The sequence below is a fragment of the Dasypus novemcinctus genome, chromosome 1 (assembly GCF_030445035.2).
Source record: "Dasypus novemcinctus isolate mDasNov1 chromosome 1, mDasNov1.1.hap2, whole genome shotgun sequence".
Classification (NCBI taxonomy): Eukaryota; Metazoa; Chordata; class Mammalia; order Cingulata; family Dasypodidae; genus Dasypus; species Dasypus novemcinctus.
The window spans coordinates 15,877,042-15,890,749 of NC_080673.1; the positions used below are offsets into that span (position 1 = coordinate 15,877,042).

The 13,708-nt window shown below is 37.6% G+C and overlaps 1 non-coding gene across 1 annotated transcript; it reads right to left on the reverse strand.

The window, feature by feature from the left end:
• Positions 1-924: 924 nt before the first annotated feature.
• Positions 925-1,031, reverse strand: LOC111764069 (U6 spliceosomal RNA). The gene has a single exon (XR_002796771.1). It is a non-coding gene; the product is annotated as a U6 spliceosomal RNA (small nuclear RNA).
• Between the last annotated feature and the right edge of the window lie 12,677 nt (positions 1,032-13,708).

Consider the following 13,708-nt stretch of genomic DNA (forward strand, 5'->3'; position numbering starts at 1 on the left):
ATGATTTTTGTGTTGTGCCATTTTTAGTTTCTTCTTACTTTTATCGTATATATTTTTCATGTATAAATGTGGTTACCATGGGACTTAACTTTAACACCCTAAATATATAACAATCACGTTAGATTTGATACCACCTTAATTGCAACAGCATTAACATGCACTGTTCCCTTACCCTTCTGTCCCACCACCTTTTTGTTATATTTGTTACAAATTATCTCTTTAAATGTTACATGTCCAGAATCTTACATTTATCATTACTTTTTGTGCATTTGCATTTTAGAACCTGTAAAAATTATAAAGTGGAGTTATATTCTAAATAATACAATATAATAATACTTACATTTATAATTACCCATATGTTACCTTTTCCAGAGGCTTATATTTAGGCTGAGACACTGTCTAGTGTCTTTTCCTCTGAGTCTCAAGAATTCCATTTGGCATTGTTTGAGAAGATCTAGTGGTAACAGTCTCCCTCAGTTTCTGTTTATCAGGGACTGTCTTAATCTCACCCTATATTTGAAAATCAGCCTCACCAGAAATACAGTTTTTGGTTGGTAATTGTTTTCTCTCAGCACTTTAAATCTTTACATCTTTTTCCCACTGCCCTCTTTCATCCATTGTTTCTGATGAGAAATTGGCACTTAATCTTATTGGGGCTTCCTTGTGTGTAACACATTGATTTTTTCTCTCTTTGCCATTGGCATTTGACATTATCACTACTATATGTCTCAGCATGTTTTTTTTTTTTTTTAGTTTGGGCTTGATTGGGCTTCTTGAGTGTGACTTGTCATGTCTTTCATTAAATTTGGGAAGTTTTTTGTTATTATTTATGTGTATATATATATTTTATTAGAGAAGTTGTAAACTTACAAAGCTATCATGCACCATGTGTAGAATTCCAATACAACATCCCACCACCAACACAAAAATATGGAACACTTCACATATATGCATGCTATCCTTGCACAGGGGTCACACTAATCTTCTCTGTGTTGTTACAATTTTAGTATATGCACTACCCAAGCAAGCGCCGCTATTTTTTTTTTTTTAATAGTTCTCCCGTCCCTTTCTGTTTCTCCTCACCTTCTGGGGCTCCCGTAATGCATTTACTGTTATGCTTGATAGTGTCTCACAGATCTCTTAAGCTCGTTTTGCTTTTATATTTTTAAAAACGATACTACAGTTACTCAAAAGACACATAAGAAATTTCAACTCTTATGTTCTGAGAGCTATAAAAATTAATGTTTTGGCTAAGTTATAAACATGTTTATAATGCAAGTATTTCCATAACTTTATAACGCTAATGACAACCAAAAGATCAGAATAGGATTTTTTTAAAAACACTATCAATATAAAAATACTTAGCCCCATTATCTCTCTATAGCACTTGTTCATGGATTCCTAAATTTCAGTATTTTCTATAGCACCCTTACTCTAATTTTAAAAGTCATGGCCAAAGTATAAGACAAAAACACCTATGAATTGGCATATTCGTTATTTCGCAGTTTGTGAAAATGTTTTTAATTTGTTGATGCAGCAAACAAATTTCAACTCTGATTTCTACACAAAAATAACAGAAAGTAATCGGCTTTGCAAGGAACTTTATAGTTCAGTTGCAATCAGGCAACATGCTATATGAAAAAATGTTGGTAACTGAACTACAGGTATTAAATCCTGAAAAAAGTTAACAATTTATTATAATTTATTTTATTTAACAAATCTAGGAAGTTCACAGCCATTAGTAGTTTCAGTGCAATTTCAGGTGCAATTGGGAATTCGGGAATCTCAGTGGAGCGATTAGTGTAGCGAATCTTGTAGGTAAAAATACTTGCATACTTTTGATAGCACATGTGAAGGGATTGCTCTAAAATTGACTATATTTGTTTCATTCTCAGCAAATTGACCCAGATCACGCAATATGGCTTTTATTGTTCCTGATATTAGTGCATGTTTTCTTTTTAAAATATATTCATGACCATTGGAAGATATAAATTTGACATATATGGCATCAAGGCCTTCACAGCTACCAGAGGTTTTCTCCTCTCCATCCATTATGTTCTTGTGAAATTCTACTTTGATTCCACAGGAATTGTAATAGTTTCTCTTCACCCCACAGCCACTGCAGCTGAGTCCCTGTGCACCAACACAGCCTCTAACCCGGGGCCGTTGACCTCGAACCAGGCTGCCCACCGCCATGGGTTCTGGGGCAGTCGGAGGAATTACTTCCTCCCGGTCACAGCTGCTTTCTTCAATGCACAGGTGAGAGGGGATGCCCTGAGCCTGTCGCCAGCTTCTGTCTCCTTTTGCTTTTTAAAATTCATTTTTTCTTTCTGATCCTCTGCCTGAGTTATTTCAGTTGTCTTGTTTTCAGTTTCACTGATTATTTCTTCTGCCATCTCCAAACTGTTGATGAAACCTTCTTGGAATGTTTGCATTTCAGTTATTGTGGTTTTCAACTCCAGTATTTCTGCTTTTTAAATTTCTTTCTCTTTCTTAAGATTCTCATATTGTTCATTCATTGGTATCCTGATATATTTTAGTTCTTTCTCTGTGTTTTCCTTTATTTCCTTGAGCACATTAGAGATCATTTTCTTTAAGACTTCGCCTAGTATGTCCTAAGTCCAATGTTCTTCACTGATGGTTTCTGGATATTCATCCTGTTCCTTTGAATAATAGGCCATCATTTCCTGCTAATTTGTTGTATTGTAATTTTTTGTTGCATACAATACATTTTAATATTTTAAAGTGTTAAACCTCTGAGATTTAAACCTTGATCTGTCTGCTCCTTATTTTGTATCTAGCTAGTGATAAGACAGAGACTTCCTTGAGTGCCAGGAGCTGACATAAACAAACCAAAGGGAAAAAAAAGGAAAGAAAGAAAGAAAAACATAACTTTCACAGTCTTTACAAATTGTGTATGCATTGGCTGGTGCTCTCCTTCAGAGTTTAGCCTTTCTATCAAGAAAATCAGCCGGAAGCAAATGTGAAGTGCAGTGTTCTCTCTACCTTACTGAGCCTTGGTCTTGCCCTGGGTTTGTGCTGCTTGCTCATGAACTTAAGAGTTCCCCTGTTTACAGGAATTCAAATGCCCTTTTTATAACTTACGAAATAGATCTTCTCTCCCTTCCAGGTACTCCATTATTTGACTTCAATCAGGTAATCCTTTGCCCCATGCCAATTTGATTCAACTGTTTCTTATACTGCTTTGGGTGTTGGTAAGCACTTTTTAAAATCATTTAAATATGTGTTTTTATTACTATCTCTTTTACAATTTAGATTGATACTACAAAAATCATTAGGTGGAATTAGCATAAATTTCTTAACTTACTTTTTAAAACATATGATTTTATTAGAGAAGTTGTGAACTTACAAAACAAACATGCACATGTGTGGAATTCCCATACAGCAACCTTCACCAACATACCACGCAGTTGTGGAACATTTGTTATAGATTATGAAATAATATCATCAGGCTATTACCACTAACTATGGTCCATAGCATACATTTGGCATATTTTTCCATACCACCTATTATTAACATAGTACAACTTCAGCATTGATGCAAAAATATTACAGTATTGCTGTTAACCATAGTCCACAGCTTACATTATGTTTTTCCCATGCTTCTCCATCGATACAAAGGCACTCCATCATGCTCTTTTGGGTTAATCTGTTCCCTCTGGAACATGACCAGGGACCCACAATGTGAGCAGCAGCTGGCTCCACACCGTGCTGGAGAGGACAAGGGGTCGTGTCAGCAAGGGCACCACAATTCTCCTACCATTTTTTTTTTGAGGTACCAGGGCCAGGGATTGAACCTGGAACCATATGTGGGACAGTAGTGCTTAACCACTGAGCTACGCTGGTTCTCTACATTGGTTTTTACGATTGTTTGTTTTTATTTCTAGGAGGTACTGGGTATTGAACCGAGGACCCCATACATGGGAAGTGGACACTCAACCACTTGAACTACATCTGCTCCCTCCTACCAATTTTAAAGTTGCATTTTCTCATTCAGTTCCTGTAACAACTTGTTTTCTTTCCAGAGTTTTGAGGAAGATGGCTCTGCCAGTTTTTGCTGTTGTTCAAAGATTCTGTGGGAGAATAGCACCCTGGGGCATCCCATGCCACCATCTTGGTCAGCCAGAACCTCTAGCTGGCGTTTTGCTTACCTTTAATCTTAAACCTAGAGCCAAAAAGAAGAAAATTGTGATGGACCGGGGACTCTGTAGATCGTAAGTATACAGTAAGAGAAAATATAAATTGTACATGTGAAAAGCAGCAAAGGCTCTGGAGGTGGACAGACCCGGGTTAGAATCCTGCCTCTGCAAGTTAATGGCTGCATTGATCATCTATTGCTCCATAATAAGTTACACAAATTTAGCAGATTAAACTAGACATTTGTTATCTCAGAGTGTTGTAGAAATCTGTACATGACTGGGTTTTCTGCCACTCTTACAAGGCCAAAAGTAAGAGTACAGCCAGAGCCAGGGTCTCATCTGAACCTCAGATTCCTCTTCCAGCCTCATGCAGGCTAGTAGCAGAATTCTGTTCCCTGTGGCCATCTGACTGCGGTCCCCATTATCTTGCTAGCTGTGACTGGGGACCGCTCCAGCATCTGGAGGCCTTCTTCCTGGCAACATGGTCTCCTCCAGGGCCCTCTCACACTCTCACACTTTGAATCCCTTCCTTCTGGAAAGCCTAGTCTCTTTTAAGCATTCACCTACCTAGGTCAGGTCCATCCAAAATAATATCCTGGGTGATTTACTTAAAGTCAACTAATAAACGACCTAAATAATATCTGTAAAGTCCCTACTGCCATACAACTTAACATATTTGTGGAAGTGAAATTCCATAATGTTGGCAAGTCTGACTCATACTCAATGGGAGGGGATTATCCCAGGAGTGTATTTAGGAGGAGGGACTCTCTCAGGCCTCTGAGAACTGTGCCTACCCCAACAGCTGTGTGAAGTCAGGTAAAATTTTTAATCTCTCTCTGCCTGTTTCCTCATAATAAAGCACAATAAATATTTATTGCTATCATTGCTATTGTTAATTCATATTACAAGTTAATTGGGCTGCAAGAAAACCTGTCTTATCTTGATAGCACAAAAACCAAGAGCCACAAAATATTATCCCTGGGACGATGGTATAGACTGAGTAAAAATTACTCCTGTGTTTCTGTGAGAAGGGCAGAGTAAAAGAAGGTGAGGCTGCTGAACCTGATGTTTTCATTGCACCACACCAGCTCCAACTAATCTTAGAAATAGGAAGCCTAGGGAAATAGATGTGGCTCAAGTGACTGAGCTCCCATCTACCATATAGGAGGTCCAGGGTTTGATGTCCAAGGCCTCGTGGTGAAGGCAAGCTGGCCCATGCAGGAGTGCTAGCCCATGCAGGAGTGCTGCCCCGTGCAGGAGTGCTGCCCCGTGCAGGAGTGCTGTCCAGTGCAGGAGTGCTGCTCTGCACAGGAGTGCTGGCCCACGTGCAGAGCTGACGCAGCAAGATGACACAACAAAAAGGGACACAGAGGAGAGACAATAAGAGATGCAGCAGACGAGGGAGCTGAGGTGGCACAAGAGAATGATCTCCCCTCTCCCACTCTGGAAGGTCCCAGGATCAGTTCCTGGAGCCACCTAATGAGAATCCAAGCAGACACAGAAGAGCACACAGCGAATGGACACAGAGAGCAGACAACGAGGGGTGGGGAGAGAAACAAATAAATAAATCTTTAAAAAAGAAATATGAAGCCTGGCTTTAAACCAAATATCAGATCAATTTCCACTTGAAGTAATAGGAGATTTGTGGTTGTTCTCTGAGGGCAGCTTTCACAACGGTTCTCTGAACTTTATGAGCACCTGCTTAAACTACTGTGATTCCCTTTCTCTCCAAAGATTCCCCAGGACTGTCCTGCAGCATCAGTTGGAACAAAATGCAGGAAGTAAGTAGTTTTCAGTTTGTACTGAAAACAACAACAACAACAGAAAAAAAACACCTACAATTTGCACAAGACACCAATTTGGACCAAAGTCCAAAGGAAAGCTCATTTCTGAGAATGAATTATAGTCCAGGGGCATCCACATCTCCCTCTGAAAGAAGTGATCAAAGAATATGGCCGTGAAAACAACACTCTCACATGCTCCAAGAAAAAAGTATAAATATGGGATATCAAACTGTGTGAATATACCCAAATCTAACTTTAGTCTTTGGGAAAGAAGAAAAGAGGGAACAGCTCCAACCCTGCTATTATAAAGTCCCATTTGATTGACCCTCAGTGGCTAAAGTGGACCTGCTTTACCATAAAAAAGTAATAAAACCAGCAAATACAATATTAAAACATAAGACCCTTAGAAACGTAAGAGCTCAGAAAACTGAAAATTGTAATTGTGAAGCAAAAAAACAATGTTATTTTTCTTATTTTCTCAAGAAGGAGGGGTACCTACTTTAACAATCTCTACAAAACAATGGAACTAAGGTTTCCTCCTGGAGTAAAAGGAGTTATTGCATCAAGTTATCTTAACCAGAAAATTTTGACAATGAACATATTTGGGTAATAAGTTAATAAAATACAAAATCAGAAGGAGCCAAAGGTGTTTACGTGAGATTAGATTTTTTTCCTTATTAAATTCTAGTCACTATGTGACTAGAATATAAAATCCATAAGATTTTTTAAATACTTTTATTCATTACTATTTAAAATGTGGAATTTTAAAGTGGGTAGTCTTTTCAAATTTAATTTTTTATTTATACCATATAAATTTATATCAAAAAATATTAAGTATAAAATCACTGTGGTTGCAAATGTGACTTAGATCAATTTACATTACCTCCCCCAAAGTCAATTTACAAACTTACAAAATGGGAACGCTAACAATTTTACAGGTCCAGCATCAAATTATATGAGAATTTATGCTTTGAGCTCTTTACACATAAGGTCAGTGTATAATTAAGCTCCTACTCAAACTACCATAAAATAAATGCTTGTAATGTCACTACTATATTGTAATTAATCCTTAATACAAACTAAATTACCTTAAATAAGACTATTTGAAGCCATACTATGATTATAAATCTAGCAAAAGGAACATATTTGATGATCGCCTTGCAATAAACACTGTACTTTGGGTGCAAAATTAGCACTTTCATCACTATATGTCAGTACTTAGCACTGTGCTAGTAAAAAAATGTAAAAATCAGCAATCTTGTGGTGCAACACCAAATATACAGTGTTTCACTATCTAAAATTAGAAAGTTATATGAAATTATACTTAGTATATAGTTAGTTATATGTCAAAGATGGCCTGTGAATATACTACATTTTCATCATGCTCAAAAATAAAAATAATTGAGATGCATTCAGAAACAATTTTGACACGTACCCATCAAATATAAATGAGGAAGTGTGGGAATAAATTACTTTAAAATCATGAAAATAAATTCCACTTAGGTTTCCAACTACTTTGAATAAAGTAGCTGTAGATTCTAAAGTCAATCAGTATCTGTTCATTAAAGAAATAAAGATTTGCACAAGAGAGCTGCAACAGCAAATTAAATCTATCCCTCTATCTCTCCATTACATATTTGCCACCAGATCACAAAAAAATACCTTAACTTTTAGAAAGTGGTTAATTACTATATAAATAAAATGAGATAGGCATGTAACAAACATGGTATTTGTAGACATTCTATGTGGAACATTTTTCATGAGTTTAATTCCTTTACACAGGATCATTGCATTTAAGAAATGTTCATCTGCCAAAATTACATGAAAATACCATTTTTTCTTTCAATTAAATTATTCTTCTGTAAAAGAAACAAAATATGCTTTTCACTGCTGTAAACATTTTATCATCTATAAGATTTGGCCAAAGGGAAAAAGAAGTAATTGCAGTCACATCTGTGGGAAGAAAACCCATCGGAATTAGATTTTTGTGGGAAAAAAAAAAGGGTTAAAGTCAGATAGGTAGGTGCTTTGTTCATCGCCCAAGTCCTGACTAAAGGGAACACGACCAACAAAGCCCTGTCCACCTATCTAGAGGAAGCAGCTGCGAGAGAGATATAGGGCCTATTCTTATAAACAAAGAGCACCAACAAATCTGTTTGAGGATGAATATTAGATTTGCCGAGTTCTGCTGACATCACCAAGGGAGATAAACATATTAGGAAGAGGGGGACAGCTTGTTGTTGGAGAGGTTGCCAGATGAGATAAGTGAGCAGCAAACATCAGCTGAACACTAGATGCTCATCCCGACAATCGTGTCTATGAGTAGAGGCTGTAACTTAGTGAAGTGTCATCTTAGACATCACTAGTCTAGAACAAGTGGATCAAAATGAACTCTGAACTTTTGTTTCCTAACAGCAAAGCTCTAACAGCTGCCTGCATCTGGAAACTATGTGAATGTTCTTTATGGCTGTAAAATAATAAATAAACTAAAAAAAAAAAAAAAAAAAAATTCCACAGGCTACTACTCCATTTATATTCTTGCCCCATTCTCTGGCCTCATTCAATTATAATCTCACATCTAATTATATTTTATTACTTTGTTTATACCACTTGAGCATTAAATTGAAAACTTATTGAAGCAGAAAAATAAATATCTAACAGTTGCTTTTCTTTCTTGCTTTGCCTGAGCAAGTGCATGAAGATCAGGACCTGAGAATTCTGCAGGGCAGTCAGTTTATGGGGTAGACTTTAAGCAATAAATAGGGACAGGAGAACCCAACACGATGAAGCTGTGGAATATGATTTACCAGCTCTGGAGCTCAGGGGTCTACATTTTCATAAATACAAGTGACAAATTATCAATAAATCATTCTTTGGTTCACCATAATGCGTAATGTTTATTGAAACCTTGTTCCAATAATTATGAGTCGCCCATTTTAGCCAAAGCATAAGAAACCAAGATGACAGGAATTACAAACAAAAATGAAAAATGGGAAGTAAGCTCCCAGCCAGCAGTGAGCATTTTTTCTTTCCAGTCCAATCTGAGACCACTAAATGAATTCTGGAAGAAACTTTCACATGTGTCTGAAACACTTGTTTCAAAATACCAGTTAGTTTTTCTTTTGACCTGAAGAATTTACAGAGCGAGGCAGGATGAGTAATACTTGACCACTGAAAGGTTCTTTTTTTTTTCTCATTCCATGTACAAAATAAGATTCAGGAAAATTCCACTGAAATGGCAATAGCATTAAATAAACTGTCACATACATTTCTTAATTTTGAAATGCAACAATTTCACCATTACTCACCCCCCAAAAATTATCTATGGTAAAAAATAAAACAGCCAACACTCCTGCTAAAATACATGCAAGCTTGTCTACTAAAAATTGTAAGGTCTAAGATACAATTAATACTGAAAGTCATTAGTTATTTGCCTTTAAAATTTTTCATGCACACTTTAGCTCAGTCTTTGTGCCTCCTGCAGGGGAAGAGGGAGGAGTTATATACATTATTATTTATTATTGCTACTATTTTTTATTACTTATTATCTTGATGTACTTTTATATCCTTTGTGGCTTATCTTCTATGCTCCAAAAATGAAAGTAAGAAGAATTGCAGATAATGTTATAATGCTCTATAACTTTACAAACTCATTCTGCAGCTGGAAGCAATTGACATAAGGTAGCATTTGACTTTAACACTTTAAAAAGTCAATTTGAACCTTTACTAAAATACCCTATATTTCACATTGACTACATGACCCAATTCTAATCTTTTGTTTTCTTTTAGAAAACAAAAGCAGTAAAATAAGTTGCTTATGAGATTGTTCATCATTAACAAGCAGCAATCTTTACTTTAACAAAGGCTTTTTTAAACAACTCTGAAATTATATATTTCTGTTTATAGTAAAGCAATAAAATAATGAATTAAACATTTTTAAATGAACAAAATTCAACCATAATATGGACAACATGTTATCTTTTACAATTACTCTTCAGGCTTTCTCCTTATGTGTATGTGCTATTTACATAACTGCTTCTAAGGATTTTTTTATACTTAGACATTTTCACATATTTACTTACATATTTGTGATGCTACATGTTCCAATCTAAAGTGTCAAAAACTATTGCATTAAATGAATTTAAATGTGATAGAAAAAAATAATGAATTAGCAATAGTTCACATCAATAAGACTTAACACTCATTAAAGCACCAGACCACTGCTTTAGTTGTCTCTCTCTCCACACATGATAAATACATGAGATCATTACTATTATCATTTGCTGAGGCAAATGAAGCACAGAGAGGTTAAGTAACATGCCCAAACCACCATGCTTGTAAGTGATAGGCCAGGCCAAGAGAAAGACCTCTACCAAATTCCCCATGCTTAAACCATGGTGTGCGTTCCTGAAAATGTAGTTAAAATTGAATTATACATTAAATGTAGTCAAGCTAATTACTTAAACAAATGATTCGTGTTATGGCAACAATCACCCTGATATCTATTTATAAATTTAAGTGTTTTGTGTTGAGTTATACACTACTTTTTAGGTTTCTGGTGACAGAAACACAACTCAAACACATTGTTACACACTACTTTTTAGGTTTCTAGTGACGAAAACAGAACTCAAACACATTTAAGCAAGATGGGGAATTTTGTTGACTCCTGTAACTATGACACTTGACTTGAGGCACGACTAGATCCTGGAGTTGCCCCATGGTGAAGAGCTTGCCTCTTTCTCTCCCTTCTAGCTCAGCCTTTGTTGTTGCTGGTTTCATTCCAGGGCAAGTCATTTGTCCACTGGCAAGCTTAAATTGCTAATACTTAAATTGGCCCTACAATAGTGGTACATGGCAAACACACACACTCATCTTTCTCAGTAACTCAAGCAAATCTCCAAGGGATAATCCTCATGAGCCCTGTTGGATCATGTGCCAATGCCTGAAAGAGCAAGTTTTTGTTGTTGTTGCTTGGTTTTGTTTTGTTTCATTTTGGTCATCCAGACCTGAGTCTGAGATCAACCCTACTCCACCTAGGAATGAGGAAGGGGTACATCTCAAAGGAAAATCAGGGTATTGCTACCAAAGGAAGGCATAAGAATTGCAGAAAAAAATATCCACAGAACTCCTAGGCATGAGTTATCTTAAACTGCGTTTTCATTTCACTGGACTAATCTCTTGTGTGGCAATACATGTGGTACTGAATCAGGTGGGGTTCAGTCGCAGAGAATAAAATCTGCTCCAGCAAGTTTAAACTGCAAGGGATTTATTACAAGGGTTTAAGACGCACATAATTCTCAAGGCAAAGAAAGAGACAAGTTTCTTTTAAGGTCATAGAAAATATGTTATGTGAAGGTTAATCTTTTTAGCGTAAAGAGGTTGGTTTTTGTGTAAATACTCCACACCAAGTTTGGAAAGCTGTGTTTCCTCTTCCTCGCTCTCCTGGATGACCAACCGGTCTCGGGTAGCCTGGAACTTGCCTGGTTTACAATTAAAAATCCCACATCTCAAGAACCCCCTCAGTTCTGGGCGAACAGGACAGTTGGTCACTGTACCTCACCCCTGTCCCTTCCAGCAGTGATACCAAACAAAATCTACTGGCCAAAAAGTAAAACCTGAAGCCAAACAAAAGCCATGGGGTCTAGAAGGGGTTGGTGAGGGAAGAAAAAGATTTGTAGAAGCTTTTTAACAAAGAAAAGAGGAGGAAGACAGTCCAAAGTAGAGTATGTCCTGGGGTTAACACAAGGGGCTTTGAGGGACACCAAGCCCATTGAATAGCCAGAATCCGGTAAAACAGGAGCTAAGCCTAAATCTGCACTAAATCTCCATGGCCCAGGGGATCTGTGTGGGTCGGAAGGCTAAGCTAGAACCCAAGGGCTTGCTTTATTCCTAATTCTAGACTCATTGTATGTGCTTGCCAGGTTGACAGGAATATTGTCTAATAATTGGTTAAGCCCTCTTGCCTTTCAGGAAGTACTAGAAATTACATACCCACAATCAGAATGATTTCTGTTATTCAATACCAAGCCCTTTCAACCTTAGGCTAGATCTGGAATCCTTATTAAATCCTCTGTCTCCCCAAATCTCTAGCCACCTCCTATTGGGCATCCCATACAGGGGAATTCTGATTCCTTTTTGCCTGGAAGTTTTGGCGATGTAGCTCACCCTAGGGCCCATCTGTGTTTCATCTGAACTGGTAGGACCGTGAGATGGTTCACCCCCGCTTGGGGCCCAGAAAAGACCATGGATCCTCCTTCTTTCTTCCCTGCTGGCAGCAAATCACATTGAAGTCCTAAAACACCTCTCCCCCAGGGACTAACTTGATTTACTTCATTAGACTAATTCAGCAATAGGTAACCAAAAAGTACTATTCATTCTGCTTATTGGAAACTGGGCCAAATATTAAAGCTCATGTTCCCACAGATTTCTGCTCTTTGCTGGTCCTCCAATCCACAACCCTCACTTCCCATTAACTACTATGGGTTACTTCAACTTATGCACTGGGGACCCACAAATCATCTCCTATCCCTGTGTCTCTGTTCTTAAATTATCTAAGCTACTCAGGTTGCCAAACCTGCAAGCCTGTAGATTCTCTACCTCCTGGCTCATTAAAACTATGTGTGAGGGAAGTGGACTTGGCCCAGTGGTTAGGGCGTCCGTCTACCACATGGGAGGTCCACGGTTCAAACCCCGGGCCTCCTTGACCCGTGTGGAGCTGGCCCATGCGCAGTGCTGATGCGTACAAGGAGTGCCCTGCCACGCAGGGGTGTCCCCCGCGTAGGGGAGCCCCACGTACAAGGAGTGCACCCCGTAAGGAGAGCCGCCCAGCGCGAAAAAGAGTTCAGTCTGCCCAGGAATAGTGCCACACACACAGAAAGCTGACACAACAAGATGACTAGCAACCAAAAGAAACAGACTCCTGTGCCGCTGACAACAACAGAAGCGGACAAAGAAGAACATGCAGCAAATATACACAGAGAACAGACAACTGGGGTAGGGGGGAAGGGGAGACAAATAAATAAAATAAATAAATCTTTAAAAAAAAAACTGTATGTGATACTTTCTCCCTTCAAAAACCTCTGTATTAGATGGCTATGAGATGGCACAAGTATCATTATCCCTTTAGTTTAACAAGAAAGGAACTAAAATCAAGCACACTGAAGTGCTTTGTCCAAGGCCAAATGGCTAGTTGGTGGAAGAGGCTATCCTAGAAATCAGACACCCTAATTCCCACTACACTACTTTAGCCTGAGTGATGTCTGGATCTTATAACACCCAAAGAATATTGTTAAAAGAAATTCAATTTTCATTTCTTCCAAATATGCATGTTAAAGTAAAGATCTTTTCAAATATCTGCTTATAAAAGGATATTATTAATTTCTAAATAGAAGCCAATTCAAATCCACATTATGTTCTCAACTCAAACTAATTTTGTCTTATAATATTATTAATGTTATTAATTTGCTAAGCAAACATAAAAGTAGAGAAACAGGGATGTGAAAGAAAGAAGACTGAAGAGACTCTGTCTAATTTAAGGGAGAGTGTACACGTTCTCTGAGGTTTTTCCAGTGTCAAACCCATGCTACTCTTCCATTCAGACAGATGGTTGGTGTGGAAGATATTTTTTCTTTTCCTTTGTCTTTTTCTTTTTCCCCCCAAAAGACAAAGATACATAGGGACAAAACATTCTTACGTTGAAGAATAACATTTGTTTACTCATTTGAATAAGATTAACAAACTAGTCCACAGGTTAAGTGTGTATAT